This window comes from Musa acuminata, chromosome BXJ1-3 (genome assembly GCF_036884655.1).
Source record: "Musa acuminata AAA Group cultivar baxijiao chromosome BXJ1-3, Cavendish_Baxijiao_AAA, whole genome shotgun sequence".
NCBI lineage: Eukaryota > Viridiplantae > Streptophyta > Magnoliopsida > Zingiberales > Musaceae > Musa > Musa acuminata.
Window position 1 is genome coordinate 30,301,597 of NC_088329.1, and position 22,566 is coordinate 30,324,162.

Genomic DNA, 22,566 nt, shown 5'->3' on the forward strand with positions numbered 1-22,566 from the left:
ATTCTGTTTTGTTTACTCTTAATATCAAGTTCGAAGTTTGTCATCTTTTGAATGAAAACTAAACCTTTTTTTTAAATGTATTTTTAAAATTCTGGATATATGCTGGTTCTTTTTCTGAATGAATGCTGATTTTTTTTTTCTGGATGAATGCTGATTTTTTTTAATAAATTCTGGATAAATATTTTTAGCAAATTTGAATGATCAATTTTATATAATTAAACTTGATGCTGAATTCTTTCTCTAATGATTTTCTGATCACAAATTGTATGCTTCAAGTCTCATTTCCTTTTTGTTGATGATAAAGGGGGAGAAAAGTGATGACTTGTATCATTTTGATAGCATGACTTATATGAATTACAAAAGCTTGTGTGATACGAATGTCTTATATGCCTTACAAAATCCTTGAGAATATCGTAAGATTGGTTGATCATATTGAAATCATGCCTTACATTTATATCATGAAATTCATGTTGAAAATCTTTATCTCCTATCATAGTAAAAATCGTCCCTTATCATTTGACTTGAAAGTGATTTTCATCGAAGTTTTGTATTTACTTATGCTTAATGAGAATAATGATAAGTTCAATGGTTAGAACTTATCGGTTTATGCTTGATTTCATGGGATGAAATTCAAGTGTTTCTATCTTCTCATAATATGACATATAGATAGGGGGAGTTATGTTTAACTCCGTCATCAATTGATTGTCATCATCAAAAAGAGGGAGATTGTTGAATCTCGAATTTTGATGATAAAATCAGTTGATGACGGAGATTGTTGAACTTCTCCACTCCGAGGAATCCTCAACAAAATGGAGTAGTTGAAAGAAAAAATAGAAACCTATAAGAAATGGCAAGAACGATGTTAAATGAACATAGTCTACCTAAGTATTTTTGGGCCGAAGCCGTGAATACGACTTGTTACATCATGAATAGGGTTCTAATAAGATCATCCCTATCAAAAACTCCCTATGAATTATGGAATAACAAAAAACCAAATATTTCCTATTTTAAAGTTTTCGGTTGTAAATGCTTTATTTTGAATGAAAGGGATGCCTTAGGAAAATTTGATGCTAAATTCGATGAAGGCATCTTTCTTGGTTACTCTTTTGTTTATAAGGCTTTTCGGGTTTTTAACAAAAGGACCTTAGTAATAGAAGAATCTATTCATGTAGTTTTTAATGAAAATTTTGATTTAAAGAAAAATGATTTTGATGATGATCTTGGTTTTGATAATTTGAATTTAAATGAACCCCCTTCTCAAAATAGTAACTTGGATGCACCTTCTTCCGAAATTTCGTTACCCAAGGAATGGAAGTATATAGATGCTCATCTAAAGGAGCTAATTATAGGAGATACATCAAAAGGGGTTCAAACTCGTTCCTCTTTCAAGAATTTTTGTGCTAACGCCGCCTTCCTTTCTCAAATCGAACCTAAATGCATTGACGAGGCCTTAAAAGATGATTTTTGGGTTATTGCAATGCAAGAGGAATTGAATCAATTTGAGAGGAATAAGGTATGGAAACTTGTTCCTAGACCTAGTGACCATTTAGTCATTGGTACTAAATGGGTCTTTAGAAACAAGCAAGACGAAAATGGTATCGTGGTTAGAAACAAGGCTAAATTAGTGGCCAAAAGTTTTAACCAAGAAGAAGGTATCGATTACGAAGAAACCTTCTCTTCCGTGGCTCGATTAGAAGCTATAAGGATGCTCCTTGCCTATGCTAGTAGTAATAACTTTAAACTATTTCAAATGGACGTCAAAAGTGCCTTCTTGAATGGTTTTATTTCGGAAGAAGTATATGTTGAACAACCTCCCGGATTTGAAAATTCACTTCTACCTAATCATGTATTCAAATTGACTAAGGCTCTCTATGGTTTGAAACAAGCTCCTAGAGCTTGGTACGAAAGGCTTAGTTCCTTTCTTATTTCAAATAATTTTACCAAAGGCAAGGTTGATACTACATTGTTTATCAAACACTTTGAAGATAATTTTCTTATTGTGCAAATTTATGTTGACGATATTATTTTTGGCTCTTCGGATGAATTACTATGTGAATCATTTGCCAAATGTATGAGTCATGAATTTGAAATGAGTTTAATGGGTGAATTAACTTTCTTTTAAGGATTACAAATCAAACAACTTAGTGATGGTATATTTCTTAACCAATCTAAATATACATTAGAATTGTTAAAATAATTTAACATGGATAATTCAAAAGCAACAAACACCCCGATGAGTACTTCGACTAAGTTAGATTTGGATGAAAATAGTGAAAATTTCGATCAAAAAACATAGGAAATGATAGGTAGTCTACTCTACCTCACCGCGACTAGACCGGATATTATGTTTCGTGTAGGACTTTACGCTAGATTTCAATCCAATCCTAAATTATCTCATCTTAAGAGCATTAAAAGAATATTTAGATATCTTAAAGGAACTCTAAACTTAGGATTGTGGTATCCAAAATCTGATAAATTCGATTTAATAGCTTATGTAGATGTCGATTTTGATGGATGCAGGATAGATAGAAAAAGTACATCTGGAACATGCCAATTTTTAGGACATGCACTTGTCTCTTGGACTTCCAAGAAGCAAAATTCAGTTGCACTATCTACGGTGGAAGCCGAATACATTGCTGCAAGTATATGCTGTGCACAAGTTGTTTGGATGAAAAATACATTAGAAGATTATGGAATTCACTTAAAAAATATTCCCATAAAATGTGATAATACTAGTGCCATATGTCTTACTAAAAATCTAATTCAGCACTCTAGAACTAAGCACATCGATGTTAGGCATCATTTCATACGCGATCATGTCCTTAACAATAATGTTGTTCTAGAATTTATTGACACAAAGCATCAATTAGCGGATATATTTACAAAAGCGTTGAATGAAGACCAATTTGAATTCATTAGAAGGGAATTAGGTATGTTAAATTGTTCCTAAGAATAAACTTATTTGAATGGAGTTTCCGTAAAGTTTTTCATCCTCTCTCTGTTCCTCGGTGGATTTGATCCTTCTCTTTCGATTGTAAATAACATGTTAAATTACCTTATCCTATCTTGAGTCAAACACCTCTCCCATTTGATCAAGATTTTATGATATTTTGTGAATCTCGAAATTGATTTTGATGGCTTGATTATGAGTTTCAAGTTGATGATTTGAATTTGAATGAGTTTGTATTCGAATTATGATCTTGACTTATTGGAGTTACTACTTGAAATTTTTTTTTAATCACAATCTCTTCTTTGTACACCTATAATTTTTGTTATTTATAGAAAGAAGAGATTTGATAAAATGGATGGATGCTGAATTTTCCTTTAAGATGAACTCTGCGTAAATATTTTAGCATACTTAATTTTGAATGATGAATTTTTGTATGATCAATGCTGAATTCCTGATGTTATAATTACAAATTATGTGCTTCAAGTCTCATTCCCTTTTTGTTGATGACAAAGGGGGAGAAGTAATGACTAAGTGATGACTTATACCGTTTCGATAGCATGACTTAATGAAAATGTCTTATGCGCATCAATAACATGACTTATATGAATTACAATAGCTTGTATAATATAATTATCTTATATACCGTACAAAATCCTTACGTATATCATAAGTTTTTAGATTGGTTGATCATATGAAATCACGCCTTACATTTATATCATGAAATTCATGTTGAAAATCTTTATCTCCCGTCGTAATAAAAATTGTCTCTTATCATTCGACTTGAAAATGATTTTCATCGAAGTTTCGTATTTACTTATGCTTAATGAGAATAACAATAACTTCAACGGTTAGAACTTATCGGTTTATGCTTGAATTCAATGGGATGAAATTTAAGTGTTTTTATCTTCTTATAATATGGCATATAGATAGGGGGAGTTATGTTTAACTCCGTCATCAATTGATTGTCATCATCAAAAAGGGGGAGATTGTTGAATCTCGGATTTTGATGATAAAATCAATTGATGGGTTAATTGATCTAATCCATATTGTTGAGTTAAGTGTGCAGGATTAACTATGATAACCAGAAAATATAAAGCAAGAATACCGGAGTCAAGTTCGATGGACGTTTAAGAGTCCGAAGAATCGTCGGAGATGTTACCGGAACCAACCGAGAAGAAATCAGGAACCTGTCGGAATTTTCGGAAGTTCGCCGAAGAGATCGTTGGAGGTTTGTGGAGATCACCGAGAAGGCTCGGCTACTCGTTGAAGTCATCACAAGATCGAGAGCTTGTTGGGAGTCCATCGGAAGAAATCCGAGGGCATATCGGAAGTCTGCCGGAAGTTCGTCGGAAAGCTCGCCGGAACAAGACTCGACGTTCGCGGTTGAAAACTTGCTTGGGATGTTTTTAGTTATGTAGTTCACATGTAATTAGGATTAGGATTAAAAGATAATCATATATCCTGGTTAGGGGCCAATTGGGCCCAAAATTAGACTTGGTTTGGGCTAAATTTAAAGCCCAACCAGTGAACAAAAGGGTCTGGCGGTGGCATCGCCCAGCACCCAAAAGCCAGGCAGTGGCACCGCTTGGCTGGGCGGTGGCACCGCCAGTACACTGTTAGTGTTAGACACTGACAGGCGATGGCACCGCTAGCATCGGGAACCAAAGAGAATTCAAATTTTGGAGCCTAAATTTAAATCCTCTTGAGGCCTATAAATACCCCTCAATTCTCAGCTGAGAGAAGAACTTTTTGAAAAGCAAAGATTGAGAAAAAGGTCTTAGAAAAGTCTTAGCAAGTCTTGTTTTCAATTTGCTAGAGTGTTCACCTCCTTCTTTCTTGTGAAAAGTTGTAAGAGTGTGAACTGGTTGTAAAAGGTTGTAAGAGGGGTATTTGTCATTCCCCTTCAAGAGATTTGCTAGTGAAAGGTGGGAGCCTCATCGAAGAGGGCCTCGCAAGTGGATGTAGGTCATTTGACCGAACCACTTTAAAATCGGCGTGATCTCTGGTTTACACTTTCTTATTGCTATTTACATTTCTGCAAACCTTCTTACGTGCTTTATTTCCTCATTACCTTTGCTGCACACCTTTACGAACACACGTTCAAGTTAAGCTTTTCAAGTTCTATTTTTATCGTACGAAAGATTTGTCGAAACCAACGTTTTAACCCGCTGCACTAATTCACCCCCCCCCCCCCCCCCCCCTCTTAGTGTCGCTTCGATCCTAACAGGTACCGCCCAACACAGGTGGTGATACCGCTAATACCCCAAAAATCGGGGATGAGACACTTTTAGGCTCTAAGTTTGAATCCACTTTAGGCCTATAAATATCCCTCTCATCCCTGGTTAAAAAAACACAAGAATTGAGAGCAAAAAGAAAAGAATACATTGTTGTAATCTTGTGTGAACTCCTCTCAAACTCTAAGTGTTAGTGAAGTTTAAGAGAAGAGGTTATGGGGGTTGTAAAGGTTCTCTCCTGAGCTTGTCAAAAGGAGAATCGAGTTGTAAGGGTAGTTGATATTTGCCTATTAAAGGAAGATCGTTAATGGATGCCGGTGGCCCCGACGAAAGAGGAATTGGCAGAGTGGATGTAGGTCATGATGATCGAACCATTATAAAACTCACATTTCCATTCTTGTAATTTATCTTTACTACAAACTGCCTTACCTGTTTACTACTTTCACTATGCTTACGAATGAGATTTCAAGTTATCTTTCTGAAATCGGTTTTAATCAAACGAGAAAGTTTGAACCAATAAATTTTATCCGCTATACTAATTCCCCCCCTCGCCACCCTCCCCCCTCCCCCTATTAGTGCCGATCCTAACATTGACAAGCTAGGTATTCTTAAGAAGCAAGAAGATTTTCCAACTCCACTAAGAATAGTTTTTGAACCCATCCCTGCATAGATGTAACATAAGAAATATATTCTTTTTGAAGATCACGAATAATATAATGTTTTATTTGTGCATCAAAAATGGACTCATCTGGATCTAAGAGTGATATCTCTAAAAAATATCAAAAAATCGAGAGATTACCTTTAATAGTATTTGTTAAATTATTCTCCAAATACCAAAGTTGAGCCATATTCTTTTTATCGAGTAATGCATCAGGGATGATCCAAATCTCTGAAGCTGATTTGCAATTAATAATGTGTTCAAAGAGATTATGAGAAATAATTTTTTTAATATAAATTCAACCTTTGCATTTAAAGTCCTCCATCTCTTCATGACATCTTCATCTACAATCCGGTGGTGCTGTTGTTGCATTGTCACCAACCACATCTCATATATCTTCCCCCATAAGATAAGACTTTCGTATCTTATAGTTAGACTGATTAAGAAGTTGAATACCAAATCCACTAATTCAACTATAATATTTCATAGTAAAAAAATATTATCTTCTTCACTACGAAGATCTTAAAAAGAAAGATTACCACTTTTGTAGCTCTTATACCTTGTGAAAAAAGAGAAGATCACAAGTATAATACTTTCTCATAGTAATAATAAGGTATTACTAGCCCAAGATCAAACCAAATAGAAGAAGAATAGTATTTGGATTTTGTGAGAGGCAGCGGTGTTGATTTATATGGTTGGGTGCTCAAAATCCAACCTTTACTTTCGAAACCACAGTTAACTCTTCTTTTGTCCTTCACAATGGGGAATATAAGCAGGGAAGATGAAGAGGATGGTCAGGGAGGAAGTCCTTATTCTCATCAAGGATCACAGGATCTGATGGGGCAGAGCCGTCCACCGACACCCCGAGTGAAACCTCAGTCGCCTCTGCTCTTCACTCCTCGGGTTTTCTTCATCTTTTAGAAATATAATTATAGGTATTTGGCATGTATTGACTTCTTTTGATTCCTATATAGTGTATAGAGAGGAGAATGAGCTGTAAACTGGTTAACATGATATAATAGGATAATTAGGTCTACCTCTTTTCGGGGAGAGGAGTGACCCGCGCAAGTTGTATCATTTTTTACGTTCTGATCTGTAGAGCTCCTTTTGTGTTTGTGATGCTCAAGTAATATATCATTTTTTCAAAAAAAACAAGGTTCACTTTTTCTTCTTCCTCCTCTATTCGATACATTACTTTGCCGTGCAATAAACATTGTTTTTCGAGACAACGCTTATTTGAGCTCAATTATGAGCAACCATTCAGGTGTCTTTATATTGGTTCATTTGCCAATTCTTATAGGAATTAGCTAATTTTTCCATTAGGAAAATATTTTGCATAATTAGACATGGAAGTGATCATCAATTATTTTGCATTTTCTTGTTGCAAGAAAGAGTTTGCAGTGTAATTCTCCAGCTGCAGCATATCGTTAACTCTATCCATATGTTAAACATGGTATAGCATCTTCCATTTTGCTTTCCAGATTCGCATGTTTCCATTGCAAAGACACGAGGAGATGCATCCACCAAGTGATGCATGGATGCCAAACTCCTCATGGTATGGGGATGTCCTCTACCCAGGAATTCCGACAATGATCACCTGGAGTCATGGCGGCAAGGAAGTCTTTGTGCAAGGATCTTGGGATAACTGGAAGACAAAGTAGTAGAATTAGCTCCCATCTCATCAAGTCTAATTTTAATCCCAGCATGTAGCAGAAAAGAGGTTGTATTGTGTTGTTGCAGGACACCCATGCAAAGATCAGAAAAGGATTTTACAGTCAAGATAGAACTACCTTCAGGTTACTACCACTACAGATTCATTCATGATGAGGATTGGAGATAAGCTCTCGAGGTAACCTGGGCAGATGACATATGGGGAATGCCCATATCATTTTAGAACTGAAGGTAGCTGTTGAACCTTTAAAGTTCTCATTTATCATTTGGCTCACCGTAGAAGCATATTGTTTAAAGAGACCCGGTCCTTCGGACGCAGGCATTTGTTACTGAGGAATTCGGAGGTGTTGCTGGTTTTGAGGTGCCCCGTTCCCCAGAGCCGAGTTACAGCAACTGGCCCCTTGGTTCAGAGGAACACAACAAGGAGCCACCACTGTTACTTCCACAGCTACAACTTACAATTCAAAATACACAAACGGCGACTATGAATTGCTCCTCTTCTAGGCCTCCCCATGAAGTGCTGGACCATCTTTACATTTAGAAGGCAACGAGAGGTTAGCCTGTTGCGGCACTCGGCAAAACACACAGGTTTCTCTCCTAAGTATGTTACGGTGACGCTCTACAAGTCCTTACTTGGCAAGGTGAAGTGTAGATAACACAGTTGCAGTGTAACCGAGACACACCTCCACACGATAGGCTTCGAGTGGAGCCGCTATAATCCATGATCATAAATAAACTTGACATATTTACTTAATTTAATGGTTATGGGAAAAGATATTAGTACATGGTCTAATTCTTCTTCCTCCACAAGCAGCATGAATGGGCTAGCAAATCAACCCACCAGTTCGAGATGCATACATATTTACAGCCATTATCAGTTTGAGATGCCATAAATTATTACACCATTACATTCTCAAGTGACGAATCTTTAGAAAAGATTAAATCACAAAAACCTCCGTTCCATCTTCCACATAATGAAACACAAACATGCAATCCATTTATTAGAAAGAAGAAACTTCATTGGCAACGCTAGCACCAATGCTTCAGATACGTGACGCTCACATAATTAACATACACAAAGCAAGAACAAGCGATACACAAAACATTCCTACCATTCTTATATCCTAAGCTATCACCGAGAAGGCAAGCACACAAGCATCACCAACGACATGTAAAGCAGGATGCATGTGAGCTTTACGACGTTACCGTGGTGCAGAGAGAAAGTCAGCAAGTGACGGAGGAGACGGAGAGGGGGTAACGGAAGCTGTTGGCGTACTGGAAAGAAATGCTGTCCCCGGCAGGGAGGGAGGCACCGTCGTTGACGAGACAGTCATTGTAACTCAAACGGCGGAAGATGCGGGGATCGACGAGGCGGGCAGAACTGTACCAGCCACAGCTCAAGTGTATGCCTGACACAGCGCAGCCTAAAGGGCACGTGTTCAGGACCTGCACCGTGTACGTCGGAATCCCGCTCGGCAGCGGTGGGGTCGCTTCCTGGTGCACGACGATGACGTCTTTAGAGCACACCTCCTCTCCGGTCATCTCCATCATTTTTCCCACATTTGCCACCCCTCCGACGAACCCGCGTCCAGTAGTAGTCACATTCACCTCTGACAAAGAAATACATGTGTAACAACACGCGTATTTATATGGTTCGATGATCAGTGACTGATCATACCCATTCCAAGGAGCTTCCTCGATTGAGCTGTCAGGTCCATAGAGGGGAGCTGGACGGCTTCACCCATGAGGTCGAGTTCCCCTGAGCAAAGGAGCATGCACGTCAGTATTAGTAAGGAGAAGTCGAAAAAGTGCAATGGGTGAGAACGGCTTACCGTGCTGAAGCAAGGAGGAGATGAAAACGAAACTTAGGAATGCGGCGGCCAGACGGCGCGCAACCAAACCGTGGAAGCAGGCCATGAGAACTCAGGTAACGGATCGGCGAAAGCAAAGAAGAACTGCGAGAAGAGCCACCTCGGTGATATCACGAAACGTTGGGTGGTACCTCTTATATAAGATTCCATGGTACCTTGCATTTATGGAGGTTGTTGGATAGCTTCCAATCCATTTGGCGACGGTGGCGACTCCTGTTGGTTATGAACGAGGGGTCGGTGTGGTCAACATCGTATAACGTCCCCGAGGAGGGAGGGTTACAACGTGAGGCGGAGAATGTGATTGCACGGGCGTTCGGGCTCCATCAAGGATGCGAACATATCACCTTGGATCATCCATAGGTGGCGTCGACAGGCGTCTCCTTTGGGAGTCGTAGGGGAGTTGATGCCCTTCGGTTTACGAGGAAGAGATACAGACTCCTTTGCGAGTAGTAGGGGAGTTGATGCTGTGGCTTTGACCGCGGGGCCCTGTGTCTGAAGATACGTAAAAAGATTGGTCATGGGTGCGGTGCAGTGCAGCGTCGCAAAACACCTCCAGGCTCCAGCATGGCTGTTTGACTTCCTATATAACACAGTTATGGAACGTCACTGGGTAATAAGTCGGTGGACACAAAGGCTAAAGCAGTGTCAGGTCTTATTTAAGAGTAATGTATGAGGTGAAAGCATCGGTAATGTGAAGCATCGGAGCTGATGATAGACCTTGGTGGAAGGTGCATTGGAAAAGATGCAGGCAATAAAGGGACGTGCATGGTAAGCCGCCATATGGCCGGACGAAGCGGGAGGGGGAGGAGAGGCTTGGTGTGGTGCAGCTTCTTCCCGCGGTTTTCGTCTCCTGTTTGCTATGCTGCTGCATGCTACTGCAGGAGAGGACGTCCTAGAAGACGATGCAATCCACTGCATGCAGACAACACGTCTCACAAGGATGGTCTACAAATGAAAGCCTTTGTACTCCAACCACTTGTGCAGGATCAGCAGTGGCGATCGGGAGCTTGGTCCATCTTGAGGTTACAGCTAGTGGAAGCACATAGACTAGAAATACACGAATGAATTATCAAACCTCTTTCCGGGGAATCTATCGCAAATTTTCGTGAATCATGACTGAATTTGTGTGCAGTACTTCAAGGGAAAACATTTATAGATGACTAGTAACAGAGAGCAAGAGAAAGGTATTGATGAGAGTAATAATGGCGATATGACACGCCACGACGTTAGTCGCACTCATACGACACTCTGTCCAAAAAGGGCAAAATATCGACGCGACGTACGCCGACGTCACCCACTCTCAGACAACGATTTCATCGCTTGACCGAGGCAAAGGAGAACGGCGACCGAGGCACGCCCATGCCCTACAGCAGTTCGGTTCTTCACGCAACGCCAACGGCAATATCAGACGCCATCAGAGGTACGATCCTGCTCCTACAGGCAGGCACATTAGGTAACACTAAACTGCCCTATAAATACCCCCGAGTTCTAAACGAGAAAAGGGGGAGAGAGGAAGATAGACAACAAACTCCACTCCGCATCTGCTAACTTGATCATCGGAGGGGTCGAGTCGAGCGCCTCGGCCCGACCTTCGTGCAGGTGCAAGGACCAAGGTCCCCTGCGGACGCGCAAGCGAGGAGTTCCTGCCCAGAAGAGACGGCTACACCGCCCTGATCGGACACCGCACCCAACCTCCCTGGCGGGCTCGAGGAGCGCCGTACAAGATCCCCGCCCATTCGGACCAGAACCAAGCCATGTTGGCCCCGAGGCCACGGCATAAAGTTGTTTACACTAACAGATTGGCACTAGAAGGAGGGCCCGGAATGTCGGGTGATCACCCGAGCGGCTCAGATGAGCCCACGGTTGAGAGGTCACACCCGACTGAAGCCTCGGGGGAACATCCCCCGCATGGAGACCGTTGTTACGAACACCCCGTCATGACCACAGAGCGTTATTGGCGGATATTCAACGACCCGGGCCTGTCGCCGCCCGACGGCGCCCCAGCTGACTCGACGCCCGTGTCATCTGAGGCCTTTCAGGACCTCACCCGTCAAGTTCGAGCTCTGATGGAAATGGTGCAAACCATTATCCCGCTCGTTTCTCATCCGACGCACCTGCCCTTGATCGAACCACTGCAACAACGCAAGGTGCCCATTCGGGCCCACATGACACTACCGGAGCCCCCCACTTCTCCTCGGGTCTGACCGGCCCCACTCGGGGATCCAGTGATGGCAAACCCGAGCGGTCGCCCGGAACCCGAGGCACTCTCTTCGGACTCCCTACGGGTCCAGTTGCGCTTCGTCAGCGAGCGACTTGACGAGGTGCAAAAAGAGGTTCGCAGGTCCAAGGGAGAGCTCGGGGAGGACGCACACCAAGGGTCTCCCTTTACGCCCGAGATATGGGATTTGACGGTCCCCCCGGACTTCCAGCTCCCCTCTCTGGATGACGCTATACGGAACCATGTAGCTACTTTTCGCGCCCAAATGACGCTATACGGAACCTCTGATGCCCTGATGTGTAGAGCGTTTCCTACCACTCTGAGAGGGTCGGCCCACGCGTGGTATGGCGGCTTGGAGACCGGAACGATCGCTTCCTTCGGCCAGCTCGCCAATGACTTCGAGCTCCACTTCGTAGCTTGTGCACGGCCAAAGCCCTCCGCGACACTGCTCCTCGGACTCAAACAAAGGGAGGATGAGCCCCTCTCCCACTTTGTGGATCGCTTTGCCACGCAAATCCGGGGCTTGTCGGACACTCACCCCTCTCTGTTAGTGCAGGTGTTTGTGACAGGCCTGTGACCTTCTAGATTCCTCTGGTCCCTCGCGGAGCGACCTCCCACTACGGTGCCAGAGATGCTCCAGCGGGCTAACCGGTACATCGCAACCGAGGCCTGAGCGGCCGTGAGGAGAAGGGACGACCTCCGATCGTGGGCTCCACAAGAGAGGCCAAGCACCCGCGGTGGCTACCCGATGTAGTCCTCATGAAAAGAAATCTAAGCCCTGCCTCAGTCTCTTCTAAGCGAAGGTTCAGTATCTACTTGACCCCCTCTCGGCTCGCGGTTGGCCCCAGCTTAAACCCCTCTAACTCTACACGGCTCGGCCGTAGATTACTTGAGTCCCCCTCAGCGTGGCCTGCCTGCCTGAGTTGTGTCCCTCGGTCCGAGTCACTTCCCTCGGCCATGGACTACCCGAGTCCACCTCAGTGCAGCCTGCCCGCTTGAGTTGTGTCCCTCGGTCCGAGTCACTTCCCTCGGACATGGACTACCCGAGTCCACCTCAGCGTGGCCTGCCCACCTGAGTTGTGTCCCTTGGTCCGAGCCACTTCCCTCGGCCATGCACTGCCCGACTCCACCTCACTCGGCCTGCCCGCATGAATCATATCCTCTGGCCTTTATCAGATCCCTCAGACATAGGTTGCCCGAGTCCACCTCAGCGCGGCCTGCCCGCCTGAGTTGTGTCCCTCGGCCCGAGCCACCTGCCTCATGTCGCCCGAGACCACCTCCTCGGCGCGGCCTGCCTGCCCGGGACGTGCTCCTCGGCCTCATGTCGCCCGAGACCACCTCCTCGGCGCGGCTTGCCCGCCCGAGACGTGCTCCTCGGCCTCATGTCGCCCGAGACCACCTCCTCGGCGTGGCCTGCTCGACCTCATGTCGCCTGAGACTACCACGGTACCGGAGGCTGAAGCCATACCTCGGACTCCCCCCTATGGCAACAACCGACGCATAGCTTCTTTCGGGGCGGGGGGGGGGGGGGGGGGGGGAATATGATGAGGGTAATAATGGCGACATGACACGCCACGACGTCAGCCGCACCTAGACGACACTCTGTCCAAAAAGGGCAATAATGTCGACGCAACGTACGCCGATGTCACCCACTCTCAAACAACGATTTCATCGCTTGGCCGAGGCAGAGGAGAACGGCGACCGAGGCACGCCCATGCCCTACAGCAGTTCGGTTCTTCACGCAACGCCAACGACAATATCAGACGCCATCAGAGGTATGATCCTACTCCTGCAGGCAGGCACATCAGGTAACAATAAACTGCCCTATAAATACCCTTGAGTTCTAAACGAGAAAAGGGGGAGAGGAAGATAGACAACAAACTCCACTCCGCATCTACTAACTTGATCGTCGGAGGGGTCGAGCCGAGCGCCTCGGCCCGACCTTCGTGCAGGTGCAAGGACCAAGGTCCCCTGCGGACGCGTAGGCGAGGAGTTCCTGCCCAGAAGAGACGGCTACACCGCCCTGATCGGACACCACACCCGACCTCCCCGGCGGGCTCGAGGAGCGCCGTACAAGATCCCCGCCCATTCAGACCCGAACCAAGCCATGTTGGCCCCGAGGCCACGTCATAAAGTTGTTTACACCAATAGGTACTGTTGGTGTCAACAACCTTAAGTCGTGACTTCGGGACTAACATGGCTGGGTTTGAGTCCGAATGATTGGGGATCTTCCTGGGCGACCCTTGAGACTGTTGAGGTGGTCGACTGCAGTGATCCGATCGCGAAGAGATAGCCATTTCCTCTGGAAGGGAACTCCTCGCCTGGGCACACGGTGGGAGGCTCTCCGTCTTCATCCCTGCACATAGGTCAGGTCGGGAGGCTCGACCCGACCCCTCCGACGATCAAGTCAGTTGATAGTCACAGGGGATTTTTATCTTTGTTTTCTCCTTGTTCTCCTCCTTTTAAACGCTAGGGTATTTATAGGGAAGGTTACCGTTGCCTGATGTACCCGCTTGCAGGGAGCAGGATCGTACTCCTGGTAACGTCTGACACCGGTGTTGGCATGGCGTGAAGGATCGGGCTCATGCAGGATGTTAATGTGCCTCAGTCGGCGTTCTAGTCTGTTTTGGCTAGGCGTTGTCAGGTCAACCGAGGTGCGAGGCATCATCCGGGCGCAGCTGACGTTAACCCGCGTCCCATCGCCATTTTTGCCCTCATCATATTCCCCCCCGAAGGAAGCTATGCATTGATTGTTGTTACGGGGGTCCGAGGCATGGCTTTAGCTTGCCAACCACCTTTTTACAGTTTCACTCCTTTTGATGGGCTTAGGAGACAACCCTTATAGAATTTTCTTTCCTCTTTTGACAGATCAAAACTTGGAAGAAAAGAGGAAGGAGAACTTTTAACTCATACAACACTCTTGAGCTCTAAAATTCATAGTGTAAGATTAGGATTTCGGTGGTTTTTGGTTGCTCTTTCATTGCTGAAAGGGTGGGGTATTTATAGGCCCCAATCTAGTTTGAATTCTGAGCTCAAAACTATCAATTCCCGAAATTCCGGTGTCTGACGGTTGCACTACCTGGCAGAGCTCGAAGACTGAGCCTTTGGGCGGTGTCACCTCTTGTCAAGGGCGGTTGCACCACCTGCCAGAGCTCGGAGACCGAGCTTAGGCGGTGCCACCGCCTGACTGGGGCGGTTGCATCTCTGTTAGAGGTGGTTGCACCGCCCAGCCAGAGCTCGGAGACTGAGCCCTGGGCGGTGCCACCGTCGACCCAGGCGGTGCCACCTTTGGCCAAGTAATCTGGGTCCAAATGGGCTGATCCATTCGGCCCAATTTGGGTCTATCAAGGGCCCAATTGCCCCAAGATTAAATTAATGGGATCACCTCCCATTTTTAACTTAATCATCGTGCTAACTACGAATTTCTTAAGACATTTATTGCAACTTGCTCTGGTGCGTCAATCGCTTCTTTCGGCGAGCTTCCGTCGATCATCCGATGAACCCTCAGTGATGCTCCTGCGGACTTCCGGCAAACTCCTGGACTTGCGACGATCCACTTGGCAAGTTCCGATGAGCTTCTTTGGCAAGCTCCTGGACTTCTCGGATTTGTTCCCGCAGAACCTCCGACGATCGTCCGAACTTCCGTCGAATTCTCGAACCCCCAACGTGATCATAGTCTTGACTCCGACGCAACTCCTGCTGCATGTCTTAATTTCATCAAAGTTAATCCTGCACACTTATCTCAACATATGGATTAGATAACAAATGACAATTGACGTCATCATCAAAATCTGAGATTCAACAATCTTCCCCCTTTTTGATGATGACAATCAATTGATAACGGAGTTAACCTTAACTCCCCCTATCTATATGCCATAATAGAGATAAGTCATTCTTGAATTCAAAGCCTTTGAATTCAAGAGACATATTGATAAGTTAAAATCATTTAACCTTATCAATACTCCTATCATGATTCCCATCATGATGTATTTATCTAAAAATGATGTATGATGTCAAGGCTTGACATCCATTTTCAAATTTCGAATGTGAATGATGGTAATGATAGCAATTCATCATATGGTAAGATATCAACATGTAAAATTTCGAAGTAAGATTTTGATATCTTAACATGATGCACACATTTCAAGTATTTTAGCAATCATAGCATTTCATCACATGGTAAGATATCAACACGTAGGACTACGATGCAAGTTCTTAATATCTTAACATGATGCAAACATGACATATTGCTAATATGGCAATCATAGTTATCATTAATTCATATATTTTCAATGATGCAAGCATGGCATAATCATAGCATCAATTCATATATCTGCTTTTTCAATATAATATGACATTTATAGCATCAATTCATATATTTCTCCCCCTTTGTCATCAATAAAAAGGAGAACGATATAACCAACTTTTAAATATATGCGCGATGCCATAAGTAGGTTCATGTCATTTATCTATATAGAGTGATAGGATATAAATTATATAAACATCTCAAGAAAAACATGACATGAAGATTATAGAGTGAAAACTTCTTCCTTTTTATTTGTTATTATCTTTTTGCATGAAGGAGGAAAGCCATTTTTGTAGTTCAAATCGATAGGATATTAAGGCATGCTTTACAAGGATCAGGATATTTATGTGAATCAAATCCTTGCACATAAAAATATCTTCCTTTTATAAGAAGGAATCATCAAATCTATTTCTCAAAGAGAATATTTTTCACATGATAAGTCTAAAAGATATGCATTTGCTAGATGATTCTATTTGTCAAAAATTAATGATGTGAATCAAACTATATGTGACATATGTTTATTAAGTCTGAAAGAGAATAATGTATTCATGAAATCTGATTGGAACTGAAAATTTAATTTAACACTTTCATGCAATCGGACAAGACTATACAATCATGAAGACATGCTCATTGTTATGAAAATTTTTGTATTAATTTCCAACATGTTATTTTAGGCATGTAATGGTAATTAAGTGATTTGATTATTCAATCAATAAAGCCCGAATAATAATTTTAACAAGTTTATGCATTCGGACACATCAACATTCCTAATTCTCTTCTTATGAAATCAAATTGTTCTTCACTTAGAGGTTTTATAAAAATATCAGCTAGTTGATGCTTAGTCTCTATGAACTCTATGATTAGATCATGATTAGTAACATGATCTCATATAAAGTGATGTCTAATATCAATATGTTTTGTTCTTGAGTGTTGAATGAGATTCTTTGTTAAACATATTGCACTCGTGTTATCACATTTAATGGGAATGTTTTTAAGATAGACTTTATAATCTTCTAAGGTGTTTTTCATCCACACAACTTGTGCACAACATGCACTAGCTGCAATATATTCAGCTTCGGTTGTTGATAGTGCAACCGAGTTTTGTTTCTTAGATGACCAGGATACAAGGGAATGTCCCAAAAATTGATATGTTCCTGATGTGCTTTTTCTATCTAGTCTACACCTAGCAAAATCTGTATCAGCATAAGCAATTAATTCAAAATTTTCAGATTTTGGATACCATAATCCTAGATTTGTGGTACCTTTAAGATATCTTAGGGTTCGATTGAAACCTAGTACAAAGTCCTACACTGAACATGATATCTGGTCTAGTTGTAGTGAGGTAAAGTAAACTTCCTAGCATACCCCTATAAGTTTTTTGATCGAAGCTTTCTCTACTCTCATCATTTTCATGGTTATATTACTTTCTCATATCATATTTACTAAGACACGAGGTTTTCAAAGTAGGCATTATAGAAACATTTAATTTCACCGTGAAATCCGATAATGAGATTTAAACATCTCAAAGTAACCCTGCATATTCTCACAAATTAAGTAACCATATCAGAGATTAGTAGCTATCAAGGCATTGTGATCATAAAGAGTTTACAACAATGTAATTGTTACAACAAGAGATGATAGCATCCACATGTACATATATAAGTTTATTCAGGAGGTGAAAAATTAAAATCCCTAAACAAGGAGTCAAATTATTGATGAATTTGCTGCAGCTCAGATAGGATTTGATCTTGCCGGTGTTCAAGCCGATCTTGTCTTTGTTCAAATCGGTCCATCCGAATCCCAATGTCTTCGATAGATGATGCAGGAGCTTACTCAAATGGATGTGTTTCCTCAAAGGGATAGATCGGAGGAGATTGAGTGCCCCTAAAGACTGGTGTTTCGGGTTCTGGTTCAGGTTGAGGGAGATCGGTTCTTCTAGGCATTCTAACCAAATTACCGTTTCTATAAACACATCTCAATCGGTGAAGTAGATTTTTGTTTATTATGCTAAACCTATCTACTTTCATCACTTCTTCGTCGGGTGGGATTGGAATATCGTAGACTTTAAGTATTCTAGTGATTATACCACCATATGGAAGCATCATGTCTCTCTTAGATAGTTCTATCATGTTTTGTTGGATAAGGTATCCAAAACAGATGTTATGTCCTTTCATAATCCAATACATGGTTCCTAATTCCATTTGACTTACTTTATCATGATGGTATTGTTTAGGGAGAATGATGCTAGTTAGGATATGATGAAGTACTTTAGTGTTTAGTGATAGTAGATGTTCACAGCTTTTAGGAACTATCACTAAGTTGGGATTACCGAAAATTGTTCCTAAGGCTTCAACATATGTTGTCCCAACTGTTTCATTGTCCCACGATCCTCTAAAATAAAGTGCTCTATTTTTTACGGGAATGCCTATCATGTCGTAAATGAATTTATCCGTAACGAAGATGTGTTGTCCTAAGAGATAAGTAGACATTCTTGTTGAATCTCGGATTTTGATGATGAAACTAATTGATTGTGTTTAGATGTGTAAAAGCATTTTAAGTGATGCAGGTCTACTCGATCAGGATTAGACAGTTGATGCAGGAGGAATTGACGTTGTGCCGGAAGAGATCATGTCAGGATATTGGACGGTAGAAGGCTTCGGACGTCGGGCATCGGGCCAAGGAGAGTGGAATTGTGCCAAGGATATCGGGGTTGCAGAGGTGAACCGCCGATTGGGCAACAAGCCGTAAGAGAGGATGATGCGCTGAAGAATCGAACGAAGCGCCAACCAATGACGTGCCGGGCAACAGAATGTCAATTTGCGTTGTAATAATTGTCTAGATTGGAGTAGAGTTTTAGCTTGTGTGTGCAGGATTAATTACGATAACGATGAAGACATAAAGCGAAACAAAGTATCGGAGTCAAGCGTGAAGGATTCGTTGCGAGTTCGAGAGTTCGACGGAAGTCCGAAGGTTCGTCAGGAATGCTGCCGGAACTAGCCGAGAATGAGTAGGGAGCTTGCCGAAGGGTTTTTTCGGAAGCTCACCAGAAGGTTCATTGGAAGTTCACGGAGCTCGCTGAGAAAGATCGGAGCTTGCCGAAGAAGCTCATTGGAACTCACCAAGATCAAATCGTGAAGTCTAGGAGCTTGCCGGGAGTCCGCAGAATGGTTTCCGAGAGTTTATCGGAAGACCGCCGGAAGTTCGCCGGAAGCTCGCCGGAAGAAGTCTTGACTTATGGACTTTGTAATAGCTTAGAAAATGTATTTAAATTCGTAGTTAGCACATTAATTAGGGTTAGGATTAGGTGTTAATCCTATAACTCAAGTAGGGACCAATTGGGCCCGAGTTCGGACTGGTTTGGGCCAAGTTTGGAGCCCAACCAGTGAGCTGAAATAGTGTAGGCGGTGGCATCGCCGGCCTCGGAAACCCAAGAGAATTCAAAATTTGGAGCCCAAATTTGAATCCTCTTGGGGCCTATAAATACCCCTCATTTCTCAATAGAGAATACAACTTTTGCAAAGCAATAGATTGAGATAAGAGCCTTAGCAAAGTCTTAGCAAGTCTTATTTTCAATTGCTTGAGTGTTCACCTCCTTCTTTCTCTTTGAAAATTTGTAAGAGAGTGAACCACTTATAAAAGGTTGTAAGAGGGGTATTTGTCCTTCCCCTTCAAAGTGATTTGCTAGTGGAAGTTGGAAGCCTCATCGAAGAAGGCTTCACAAGTGGATGTAGGTCGCATGACCGAACCACTATAAATCGGTTTGTGTTTATCTTATTGTCATTTATATTACTGCAAACCATATTCACTTTGATGCTCTACTTCTTTGTCTCCTTCTTACATATGCCTTCAAGTTAAAATGCAATCGAAACGGTTTCAAACAAAACGTTGCTTTTATCGTACGAAGTTTCCGAAAGTGTTTAAATCGTCGAAAGTTTATCGTACTTTACCGCTGCACTAATTCACCCCCCCCCCCTCTTAGTGCCGCTCCGATTCTAACAATTCTTTCATCTTCATCTACTTGTAGATTGTTGTAAAATAGTCTAACAAGTCTTGGATAGATGGGTTCACTAATTTGTAAAATAGGGAGTAGATCTAGGTTTGCAAACTATTGGATTGTCTCTAAGTCTCTTAGTTTATCTAAATCTACATGTTTTCCCTTATTGACACTTCTAAATTCGAAAGAGAAAAAATTTTCAACATGATATTTTGAATCGAAAAGGGTAAGATCAAAGTCTTCCACTAATCTCCTCTTCCCTTTGTCCCTTGAGGATCTTCTAGAGCCCATAACTACTGTTATTTAAGAGGATAGTAATGAGTAAGAGTAAATGAATCAAAAAACAGAATTTAGAGGCTTCTTAGAGAATACCTTAAGTGAGATCTTCAAGAGAAGGAGAGATTGTTGATCTTTTTTGCTTCGAAATGAGGAGTATTTGAGATGCTAAGAGGGGAGAAATGGAGGTGGAGAAGCTTTGGAAGAGTAAAGAGGGGAAAGGAGTGAGTTGGGGTCGGTTCCACCGCCGGCCCTAGCTTGGTTTAAAACGGGGCAGGATTGCGGGCGGTTGCATCGCTGGCTGGGCGGTGCAACCGCTTGCAATACGTGATAGCCGGAGGTGCTACCTCTAACTAGGGCGGTGCCACCGCCTGCAGGCAGTGAGCACTCGTTTTGACTGCTGTGTGGTCTAATTTGAATGTTTTTGACTTGAGAAAAATTTTTATTTATGGAGCAGTCAACTTTACTTACGTAATTACGTAAGAATTTTCATTTTAAGATGAGAAATTTTGTACGATCAAGATAGATCTAGTGACGTGCATACTCTACTTCAAATGTCATATGCATGTTTATGACAGATTATCCAAGTTGGTAAGCTTTGCAAGTCCATGACAAACTTTGCTTACAAGACGTAAGTTCATGATATAGTTGTATTTGAAAGTAACGAACAAGTCAATTTGATGGATTCGGAAATCCAGAGGATATGTGAAAGTAGAATCATGGGTTTCCAATTTTGAGGGATCAAATAGGATTGTATCTGTATTGCTCTTGTAATTTTAATTTTCTAATCCTCTTTTTGTTATTTAGGCAAGGGAGCATCGCGTGTTCTTTTTGGATCTCGGGTTATGAATATCGAGAATCCAAAGAGCAGGATAGTATTTCTTGCTCCCAGCTTGGGATGGTTTATGTTTCTACAAGACATGATAATTTTTAGGTACCCATTTACTTTTGGGTGCCTCAAAAATTGATCTACATTGTTTATCATGTTGCATAGAGTTTATCATGGTTCCTTTAGGAACCCAAATTAATTTGTTAAGACTAATTTTCTTGAATGGACAATAATACGTTTTGTGTCCATGTTTGCAACAAAAGTTGCATTTGCTTTGGTGTCGAACATGTAGGATGGTGCCTTTTATAAAGGTGGTTGGATTTTGATGAGGATTTCTCACAAAACTGATTCCACTTCTTTTGGGAACGTGACCCTTGTTTGTAAGGATCATGTTCAAAGACTTGCTACCAACCTCGAATTTCTTCAAGGTGTCCTTAAGTAGCAAGTTTTCCTTTTGGATAGTTTCTAGATCATGACATTTTATACAAGAACCTAAACTATCATGATATTTAGTTTTTAACTTATTGAAATTACAAGTAAGACTATCATGTTCATTTTTTTAGCAATTTATATTTTCTACTAATAATCTTGCATTCATCAAATAAGTCATGAAAGGCATTTAATAACTCATCAAATAATAAATCTGCATCAATTAAATTTGTTACCTCCTCTCCGATGGCCATTAAGGCGTAATGAGCAACTTGCTCGGTGTTGGACTCCTCTTCTTCAGACGTGCTCGAGTCATCCCACGTTGCTTTGAGCGCCTGCTTCTTTGATGTTCTCTTCTTGGCTTGGGGACAATCACTTTTGTAGTGTCCCAGTTTTTTGCACTCGTAGCAAATAACTTGGTCCTTTTTGGGTTCAAGTTTATTTTTTGTGTCATTTTTAAACTTGTTTCTCTTAATGAATTTTTTGAATTTCCTTGTTAAAAGTGCCAAGTCATCGTCACAGTCCTCATAACTTGAGTTTTCTCTCAAGTGGTCATCTAAAGTTCTAAGTTTCATATCCTTCCTATTCTTTGGAAGGATGTCTTCTTGTTCTTCATGAGCCTTGCATGTCATTTCATAGGTCATTAATGACCCGATTAGTTCTTCAAGAGGGAAGTTATTTAAATCTTTAGCCTCTTGAATAGCAGTGACTTTAGGGTCCCAACTCTTAGGAAGGGATCTTAGAATCTTATTTACGAGCTCAAAATCCGAAAAACTTTTGCCGAGTCCTTTTAGACCATTGACAACATCCGTGAAACGGGTGTACATGTCGCCAATAGTCTCGCTCGGTTTCATTCGGAAAAGTTCAAAAGAGTGTATCAAAAGATTGATTTTTGACTCTTTCACTCTACTTGTACCTTCATGAGTCACTTCGAGTGTATGCCAAATATCAAACACAGTTTCACAAACCGAAACACGATTAAACTCAATTTTAACAAGCGCACAAAATAAGGCATTCATAGCCTTTGCATTAAGAGCGAAAGTATTCTTCTCCAATTCATTCCAATCGATCATTGGAAGAGAAGACTTCGAAAATTCAGTTTCAACAAGATTCCAAAGTTCAAAATCCAT

The 22,566-nt window shown here is 42.0% G+C and overlaps 1 pseudogene; it reads left to right on the forward strand.

Moving 5' to 3' along the window:
* The first annotated feature begins 6,601 nt into the window (after positions 1 to 6,601).
* On the forward strand, positions 6,602 to 8,169 carry LOC103973890 (SNF1-related protein kinase regulatory subunit beta-2-like; annotated as a pseudogene).
* Positions 8,170 to 22,566: the final 14,397 nt, after the last annotated feature.